Source organism: Perca flavescens, chromosome 21 (assembly GCF_004354835.1).
Source record: "Perca flavescens isolate YP-PL-M2 chromosome 21, PFLA_1.0, whole genome shotgun sequence".
NCBI lineage: Eukaryota > Metazoa > Chordata > Actinopteri > Perciformes > Percidae > Perca > Perca flavescens.
In genome coordinates, this window is record NC_041351.1 from 8,267,437 (window position 1) to 8,275,973 (window position 8,537).

The following is an 8,537-nucleotide window of genomic DNA, read 5'->3' on the forward strand; positions in this document are numbered from 1 at the left end:
GCACTGCGGTCCATCTTCACTTCTCTCCTTCTTTTGTCCCGGCGATGTTTACACCCCCCCCCTTTTTTTTTCCTCCTTTTTTTTACGCTGAGCACTACACTCGCTAGCAAAGAAGGTATCATGTTCTCTCAAGGACACTTGTTTTCTATTTGGTGTGGAATGTTTCTCTTGACTCCTCACCCTTCACCAGGAGCTGTTTGCATATCTGAATGCAGAAAGACCCTTTCAACTGGTCCACGTTAGCTGAGAGACAGACAAAGTAGGAGGAGTTTAAGAGAAAGAGGAATGGGTACCACGAGGGAATAGTATCTATTAACATCTAATCATTTCCATTTTCCAAAAGTACTTAATATACCACAATAGTAGATAAAGGGCCTCTCATTTTTAAAGTGCTCAGTGATGAGTGGTTTGTGAGAGTATTTAATATCCCATACTGCTGAACATGCTGTATGATAATCATCAACAGTTTAAATAAGTTCTCCAAAACATATGTCTTCTCGGCTAATCACTTTGTGCCCTATTCTTCACTCTTATTTATTTCCTCTCAAATCACCCCTCTTTCATTCATCTTTCATTCCTCCATTCTTGCAGTCCCCTTCATCACCCCTTCTTGCAGTGACCTCTCAAAGTGAAGGAGGAAGTTTCCAGATGGTTTAGCACTTGTCAGGGTGACTTGGGTGACCCCAGATGCTATCCAGATGCAGGTCAGCAGCGGGGTGCAGGACGTTGTCCAAGTGACTTACAGCTTGCTGTAAAAAGCCACTACGGACGGAAAGGAGAGAGGGTAAACTCTAAACTCCAACTCGCAGAATGAGCCAAATAGGCATGAAACGCCTTGAAGATTGAGTTCCTTATTACTGTGTTTAGTTCTGCTCTAATGTTGTGGCAGCTTGTTTTTGAGATAGTTGACACATTACTCTAAGGGGTTGTCACCAGAGGTTCTGTTCTGGATCAGTGAAAAGGATTAAGCGGCAAGTTAAGGTTTCCAAATGTTGCTGAATTATTGCCCCCTGCCAGTAAAGGAAAACATTGCTGCAAATACCCTCATGTTAACACCTCCAGTGTGTTTTAGCTTTGGTGGCACCTTTGCTGTGTTGTGCACTCTTGCCAAATATTGTGGACCATTATTTTTTTTTATTGCAGATTGAATAAGCTTTTTGCAAAGCACTACAGAGGAGCTCAAAGTCACTTCCATGTATGATTAAGATACTTAAAGCAGAATGTAATCAGTTTTTGTTTGGCCATTTATCTAATATGACTGCTGAATCTCCCAGTGAAGCACAATTAGCTCTAGTGAAGTGATCAAATGATGCATAAAAGGACTGATGCCCAGGGAACAAGTGCAGAAGAAATCGGCATCAGTGCGCAATCTACTTTGCTTTTCAAACACCTCATGTGCTTATGTTTTTCTTTTCTAATTAACCAGGGTTGTTTCACTGGTCCCAGAGTGCCTAGTGACTGGACTAATAGAAATAAAGGCCCTCTAATGGACTGAGGGCAGACTATATTATTTTGCCCTTCAAACTCGCCCCAGGAACACCCCTCAACCAAGCGGCGGCCCATTCTTTAAACAACAGCCATAAAAGCCAATGAACCGTAGGAATATGTTTGCCATATGGCCTTTGATTGTTGGGGAGAAATAGAAGGAGAAAGCAAGAAGGCATAAAGGGGCTGAGTGGTGTGTCTGTGTGTGTGTTGAGGGGGGAAGGGGGGGGTGTCCTCAAAATTCCTACTGCTGCATGGGGCTACGGCAAAGCCTGTGTGAGTGGCGACAGTGTGAACATTATCCAGACGTGTGTGTGTGTGTGTGTGTGTGTGTGTTTTGTGTGTGAGATTTACTGCACTGAACTGCAAGTGCAACAGTGTTTTTAGGGATGAAGGACGAGGGGTTTTAAGCAGGCTCTAAGGGTCAGGCCAACAGGGGGCTACACAAACCAACAGTCCTGTGCAGAACCATTCAGACTTTGCACACACACATATATCTGACTGTGGCCCATCAACATGTCTTTTTGATAAATGATCCACTGTAAAATGAAACATGTGCAGCTCATATCTTTAAACTTCAACAGAGACCTGTGTGTTTGTGCATGCTTGTGTGTGTGTGTCAATGTGTATTTTACCGCTCAATTTAACCTATTGATACATAACATTATTTGTTACATAACCCCTTTTAGGGGAAGCTTTGTCCTGTGGTTGTCGCATGCTGTACAGATTGTAAAGCCCCTTGAGGCAAATTTGTAATTGGTGATATTGGGCTTTATAAATGAAATTGACATGACATTACTTTGATTAAACCTATACTCTATTATGCTGCGTGGTTGGTCTGGAGGGGATTAAATGTTATCTGACAAAGCCACCAATGTGAATTTAGAATTTTACAATGCAGATTTGTGTTGCCATTTACCACCTAAATAATTGTTTGTTGCAGCTCTAGTGTTTATTGGGATTTTTAAAGAAAACATGAAAATGAAATTAATATCACCAAAATAAGGGTGAAAATCACATTTATGATATCAATAACAATATTACAAAATTTTTAAAGCGAGGTAGATATTTATTTATTTATTTATTTACTCAAATGGTGCTTTTTTATGGTCAGAACATTTGCATTTTCTCACTGCTTTCCGAGTTGTAAGAGAAGAATAAATCACTGTAAACTGTGGTGAATATTACCTTTTGCTGCAGCAGGAAACATGGGACTTTTTTGATGGGGGTAGTATATAAAATCATAAAATGCTGTGGGGGTGGATGAGCAGAATTAATGTTAGATTGGACTTCATAGTATTGCATACAGTACACTATATGTTTTCTCTTTGTTCTGTTTCCCATGCATAATGCAGTATGGCCTTCACGGTGGATATTCATGCCGCTGTGTCCTGTCTTATCTCCCCTCAGCCCTGCTCCTTTGTCCTGGGATTCCACAGCTTTCCCAGCTACATGGCCACTTACCAGCCCGACAGTCCCCTTGCTATCAGCCCCGGCCTGCTATCTTCTGATGGGCCATGGCTGACACTCCATTGAGAGAAGATTACAGCATTCATCTTTGTTCTACTAATCACCCCGTCTCTATTCCATGTACATAAATGGTGATTTCAGGACATTCAAAAGTAGCTGACTAATTAGGTTTACTAATCACACTTTCATTAGCCTTTAGGTCTGAACCTCTATGTTTCTAAGGACAGGAAGATTTTTTTTTTTTTTCTTTTAGAGCCTTTTTTTAGCTGCAGCTCAATTACTAAAAATGAGAGTGATATCATAATTAGGAGTTGCAAATGCGGCTTTCAGAGCTGTAAATAAATCATTTGGGTATTCATCTCAGGTTGTCCTTTGAGAGTTCTAGGACATGCTTTGTTTGGGCTGCTGATACAGTTTTGGCTTGGAGCTCTAACACACATTGTCCAGATAGTGGCAGCAAAACTCATTCTTGGCACTGAAACAAATGTATCAAAAACAGGATACATCATGTTATTGTGTACACTTCATTGAATTTTATTTTCCAAGTTTTTTTTTCTCTTAGATTATTATATTTAGTTTTATTCGAGCGGCTGCTGCGATACTCATAAGTGCATGATGAGGCGCTACACTATCTGTAGTGTGTCCAAGCTCACAGGGTTTGAAGGCGGCGAGCAATTAGCTGAACTTTGCAGATGTGCGTGGCATTGTGCTGGTCCATTCTGTTGAGACACTAGGGGTGTTGAAATTAATCATAACATCGCAATGCAGACCTAGACGATTCTGCATCGATGCAATGACGGACCATAATCGATTATTGCCTACTGATGTTGCTTGTTGATTTTCCGGTCGCTGCTTCTTTTTGTACACTTCATTCAGGAAGTGTCTTTTTTTAAGAGCAGATACAATAAAAAGGGGAGTTCATATCTGACTGCTTGAATTTGTTGATGAAAACCATGTGTCGTAATGTATAATAATATTGAGGAGGTGATGCATCGTGATGTACCGGGATATCAAATCGATTTGAATCGTTGACCGGATAATCGTAATCGAATCGTGAGACCAGTGAAGATTCACACCCCTATGAGACGCACACTGAGAGGAATTTGATCTTCTAATTCTTTGTCATCCCAGAACTGTCCCAGTAGTTTTATCTCTGGCTCATATAGCTGTCTGCTCCTGCTCCATCTGGCTGATTTAGAGCCTGTTGCCCTCAATAATGGGCAGAGAACTTGCTGCGTTCAGATGTTGAATCCAATGTTGTGGTTGCTTAGCGTAATTACCCATATCTCTCAATCTTTGCTGCATGCAAGTGTGTACATACACGTGTATACAAACGCTTAGAGAGTGGAATGGAATAGACAGATCATAAAAAAAGTATCTCCATAACCCTCAATGAATGGCTCTCTCAAAGTTTAAAATGCAGCACAGCTCCAAATAACTTGGCTGCTGTGTAGTCCATTCCCATAGGAGGCCCTGTTATTGCCTTGGGAATTTATGAGGCTTCATCAACACCATTCATAAAGCTTTTATTGCCGTCCATCCGAACAGTATGAAGCTTTACTGGACCACATGAGAGCCATCTGTGTGTGTATGTATCTGTCTGTCTTGTCTGCAGAGATTAAAAGCAGCCTTGTTCACTCTACTTAATGCTTGGCCTGAAACTTTGTCTACTTCAGTTTGTAGTTTTGCAACCATTTCTGCGTGCCTTTGTGTATGGTGTGTGAGTATTACATGCTATACTTACAATGACAGGTTGCCTTTGTTATAATTTGCTCGATATAGAGCTGAAAGATTCCTAATGCGCCCCTTTGAGAGCGTGTTTTCCTTTTTTAAATGGAAAATCCAGTGCAGGCACATGCTTTGACTATCTTGTAGGGCATGTGGCCATCATGCTGGTCACGCATGATGATTTATGCAACAACACATATGATCCTTATTGGGTGGCTCCACGCTGCATATCTTCTGCTGTCAAAGGCTGTTGAGCTTAGAAATCGTTGATCTTTTAAGAAAACCTCCCAATTAAAATATGTGCGTGGCTCGTCCATATCTGTGTTACAAGTGCCACTTCAGATTCATGAGGCAGAAAGGAAGCCTTTTTGTTGGCTATCATATATTCACTGATGTTCCCCAGCTGCTGAAGGTGCACTCACTGATGTTTTAATACAATCCAACCGTATTCAAAGACTCAGAGGCACACTTCCACACCACTGCCTGCACTCAATCTACCACAAAGCTCCTGTCCATCTGATTGTGCCACGTTCAGCGCATTGCTTCATCGTCTCTGCTCTTTCATTGCCGATAAAATGATTAGGCCCTCAGTGCGAGTGCATGTTGGCGGAAGGGATTTTGATGTATGGCAGAAGCTGAAGTTGATTTAGTCCCAGACTACATAAGCTGCCAATCTTTGCTTTATTTCCTGAGCATGATGGACACACACAGGGTCAGGGGTCATGTGTGTGTGGTGCTGACTTTGGCCTGGTGTTGACCTTGGTAATGGGTTGGTACGGTGGGTATTAGCAAGTGTGGTGTCTGTAGGTTCAATAAGGTCCTTCTTTTCCACATGACAAATGAATAGCTGTGTCATTGGTGAAAAAGAAGGGAAAAAAACACACTGTTTCCACTTTGACCCCTTCGAATGCCGCTCTGGGAAAGTTAGGGCCTGAAACTGCTCTTGGGGTTACGCTCGGCCCCCGGCGGCCAGGGATCATGTTCCTAAATGACCTCCAGACATCCTCAGGGATTTATGGACCCACTCGGCTAGAAGTACAGGGTCAGCTTTGATGGGGTATAGGCAAGTATTGTGTAGTGGTGGAAGCGAGAGTGGGACTGAATGTGTGGTAATGCCTGCACATGTGATGCATGTGAACGCATGCTTGCGTGTGAACATGCTAGTGTGTTTATGCCTGTGCTTAAGTGTAAGAGGTCAGAACTCTGTGCGATCTGACCAGCTAATCTAAATCTAATCTTAGCCAGCTGCACGTCCCTTCATCCCCATCTCCCTCTCTCTTCTCCGGCTGAGGGAGAAAATTATTAAGGCTACAAATTATCAAGACCCAGAGGTTCTTCCACTGGTGGTGATGGCAAGCAGATGGCAGCAGGACTAGGAGAGACCTAGCCCTCCTCCCCAACCCCAACCCCTCACATAAAGCACCATTTGCATTTCATGAGCCTTAATTGCGTCTGTTGCCCTCCTCCCCACCGGCTCTGCAAATTTTGTGCCTGTCACTGTGCACCCCTGCACCCTTGGAGGAGCTGTGATAGATTAAGGTGGACCTTCTGTTTGCACCCCCCTCAATGTGTTCCAGAAATTAGAAAATATTATCTCCCAGTAGGCTTGAAGTTAAAAAAAAAAAAAAAAAAAAAAAAAAAAAAAAAGAGGGCTGCAGGAGGTGATTGTGACATTGGGTGTGGAAGGACAAAAAATTTGATTGTTTTTAAAAGCTTGTCCTTGACCCAATTATGGCAAAACAATGATGTGCGGAGCCCCCAGACATCTATTAAGCACGAAAGTAATTATGCGTATCCGTCAATTCTTGATAGATACAATGCACTGATTTTGTGCTTTATTCTTTTTTAGTCATTCTTTTGCTATTTCCACACACTTATACAGTACGTACCAATGGCTACTTAAATGGTGTGCTACTTGAGAAAAGTGTTTAAGAGTTTATGATGCTCATTTAACTGCCAGAAACCAGGTGGTGGTTAAGTCAAAATCGCAAGCTATGACAGAATATGTGTTTGTCATCATCACTATTGTTAATGTGACAGGGACTGGACTTTCCAGACTGGTGTTGGTTCACGATGACGTGATGAATATGTCTGGTGTCTGTCTGCTTTGTCCTGCCACATGTTTGTGGTCACTGTGTTTGTGTGCGTGCAGATGCATATATATGGCAGAGGTGTCCAGATTTGAAAGAACAGGCGTACAGATTAGAGAGACAGGAGTACATTTTGGGGTCATCCATAGTCAGTTACCCCGATCAAACAGAGAACCCTGCTCACATGCATTGCACTTGTTTTTCTCAATTTTCTATATTTATTTCACTAATATTAGGTAAAGGTTCTGAATACAGCAGTTGTAAAAATGGTTGAGGTGTACCCCATTTAAGCAGTCAAAGTAAGCAACATTTCGGTAAATAAACTCGATACAGATAGGTGACAAATTAAAGGAAAATCCTGAATAAATGAGAAAAATATCAAATCCAGATACTTCCATACAGGGCATGAAGGGTCACTGGTTGGTTTGAGAAGTATGAAAATGATGTGACTTATCCCAGATCTTAACCCAAGTGAACCTATGGGATATTTTGTGTTTTGACAGTGCTCTCCTCGACCATCATCAAAACATCAAATGAGGGAATATGTTTTGGAATAATGATGGCCATCCTTCCTGTTACAGAAACTCGTAGAATACAGTATTTGATGAATAGCACTGAGGCTGTGGAGGCTCATGGTGTCCCTAAAACACTATGTTGTTTTTTCTTTTACTTTGTCACCTATCTTTATTTTATTCATTGTCAACTCACGTGAACTAAACTGACCCCCTGGTGCTCCACGGGAGCTGCTCATTGGCTAGCAGGTGAATATGTAAGCTATCTTCCAGATCTAAATGTTTTTAATCGTTTGTAAGTGAAGGAAAGCATTGCTGATAACCGATAGATCAAGGTTAAAAACACTTAAATGTTTGCCCCACTTTGCCCCTCTTCTGTACCTCATTCTTGCATATTTTATTTTGTATTATCTTGTTTTGTCTGAATTTATCAAATAATTTATCAAATGTAGAAGAGTCGTTTGTCTTCCGCCTTTACCTCTAATGATGTGTTGTGCCATAAAAGCCTTCATAATGGATCTGGAGGAGGAGCATTCATTAGACTGACTGAATGGTAATAGAGAGTAGACAAGTAGGAGAAATCACCTCTCTCTATCACATGCGTGCATATTAATGGCAGCGGGTATGCACCCTCACCAACAAGCTGAGTTCTAGACAATGCTTAATGATCATATACAGAATTAATGAGGTTCAGCACATTTTAATAAGAAAAAACTATCTGCCGAGCCAAAGGGAGACAATGAGTCTTCTCATTCGTTCCAAAATATAGCAGATTTAACTGTAGTCCTCATATTGTACCACAAAGGGGCAGTGTTTTCTTACTAAGTTCGATATAAGAATGTTGTTGTTGTTGTTGTTAATATATGCGGCCACCAGATGGCAGTATTGTACAGGACGTGATAAACTACCTAAAAGTAAATGGAATTTTAATTGTATACCTAAAAAAGAATATATATATATATATATATATATATATATATATATATATATATTGTATATGTATAATTGGGACATCAGGAAACAATATATGTACACAGATTTAAATACTTTTTCAGACACAAAAAGCTACATTAACACATACAAACATGCAGGCCAGAATGGCCCCGTTTCACCCAGTGCTAGTATGTCAAGAGGGAGGCTGTGGGAGGCTGTGACCTCTCAAGCCTGCAACAAGAATCCTCCTTCTGAGAGTACTCTTTCATTGCTGGAGATTTAGATACCTATCATCAGCTCAGTGCAGGAGTGCTGGTTA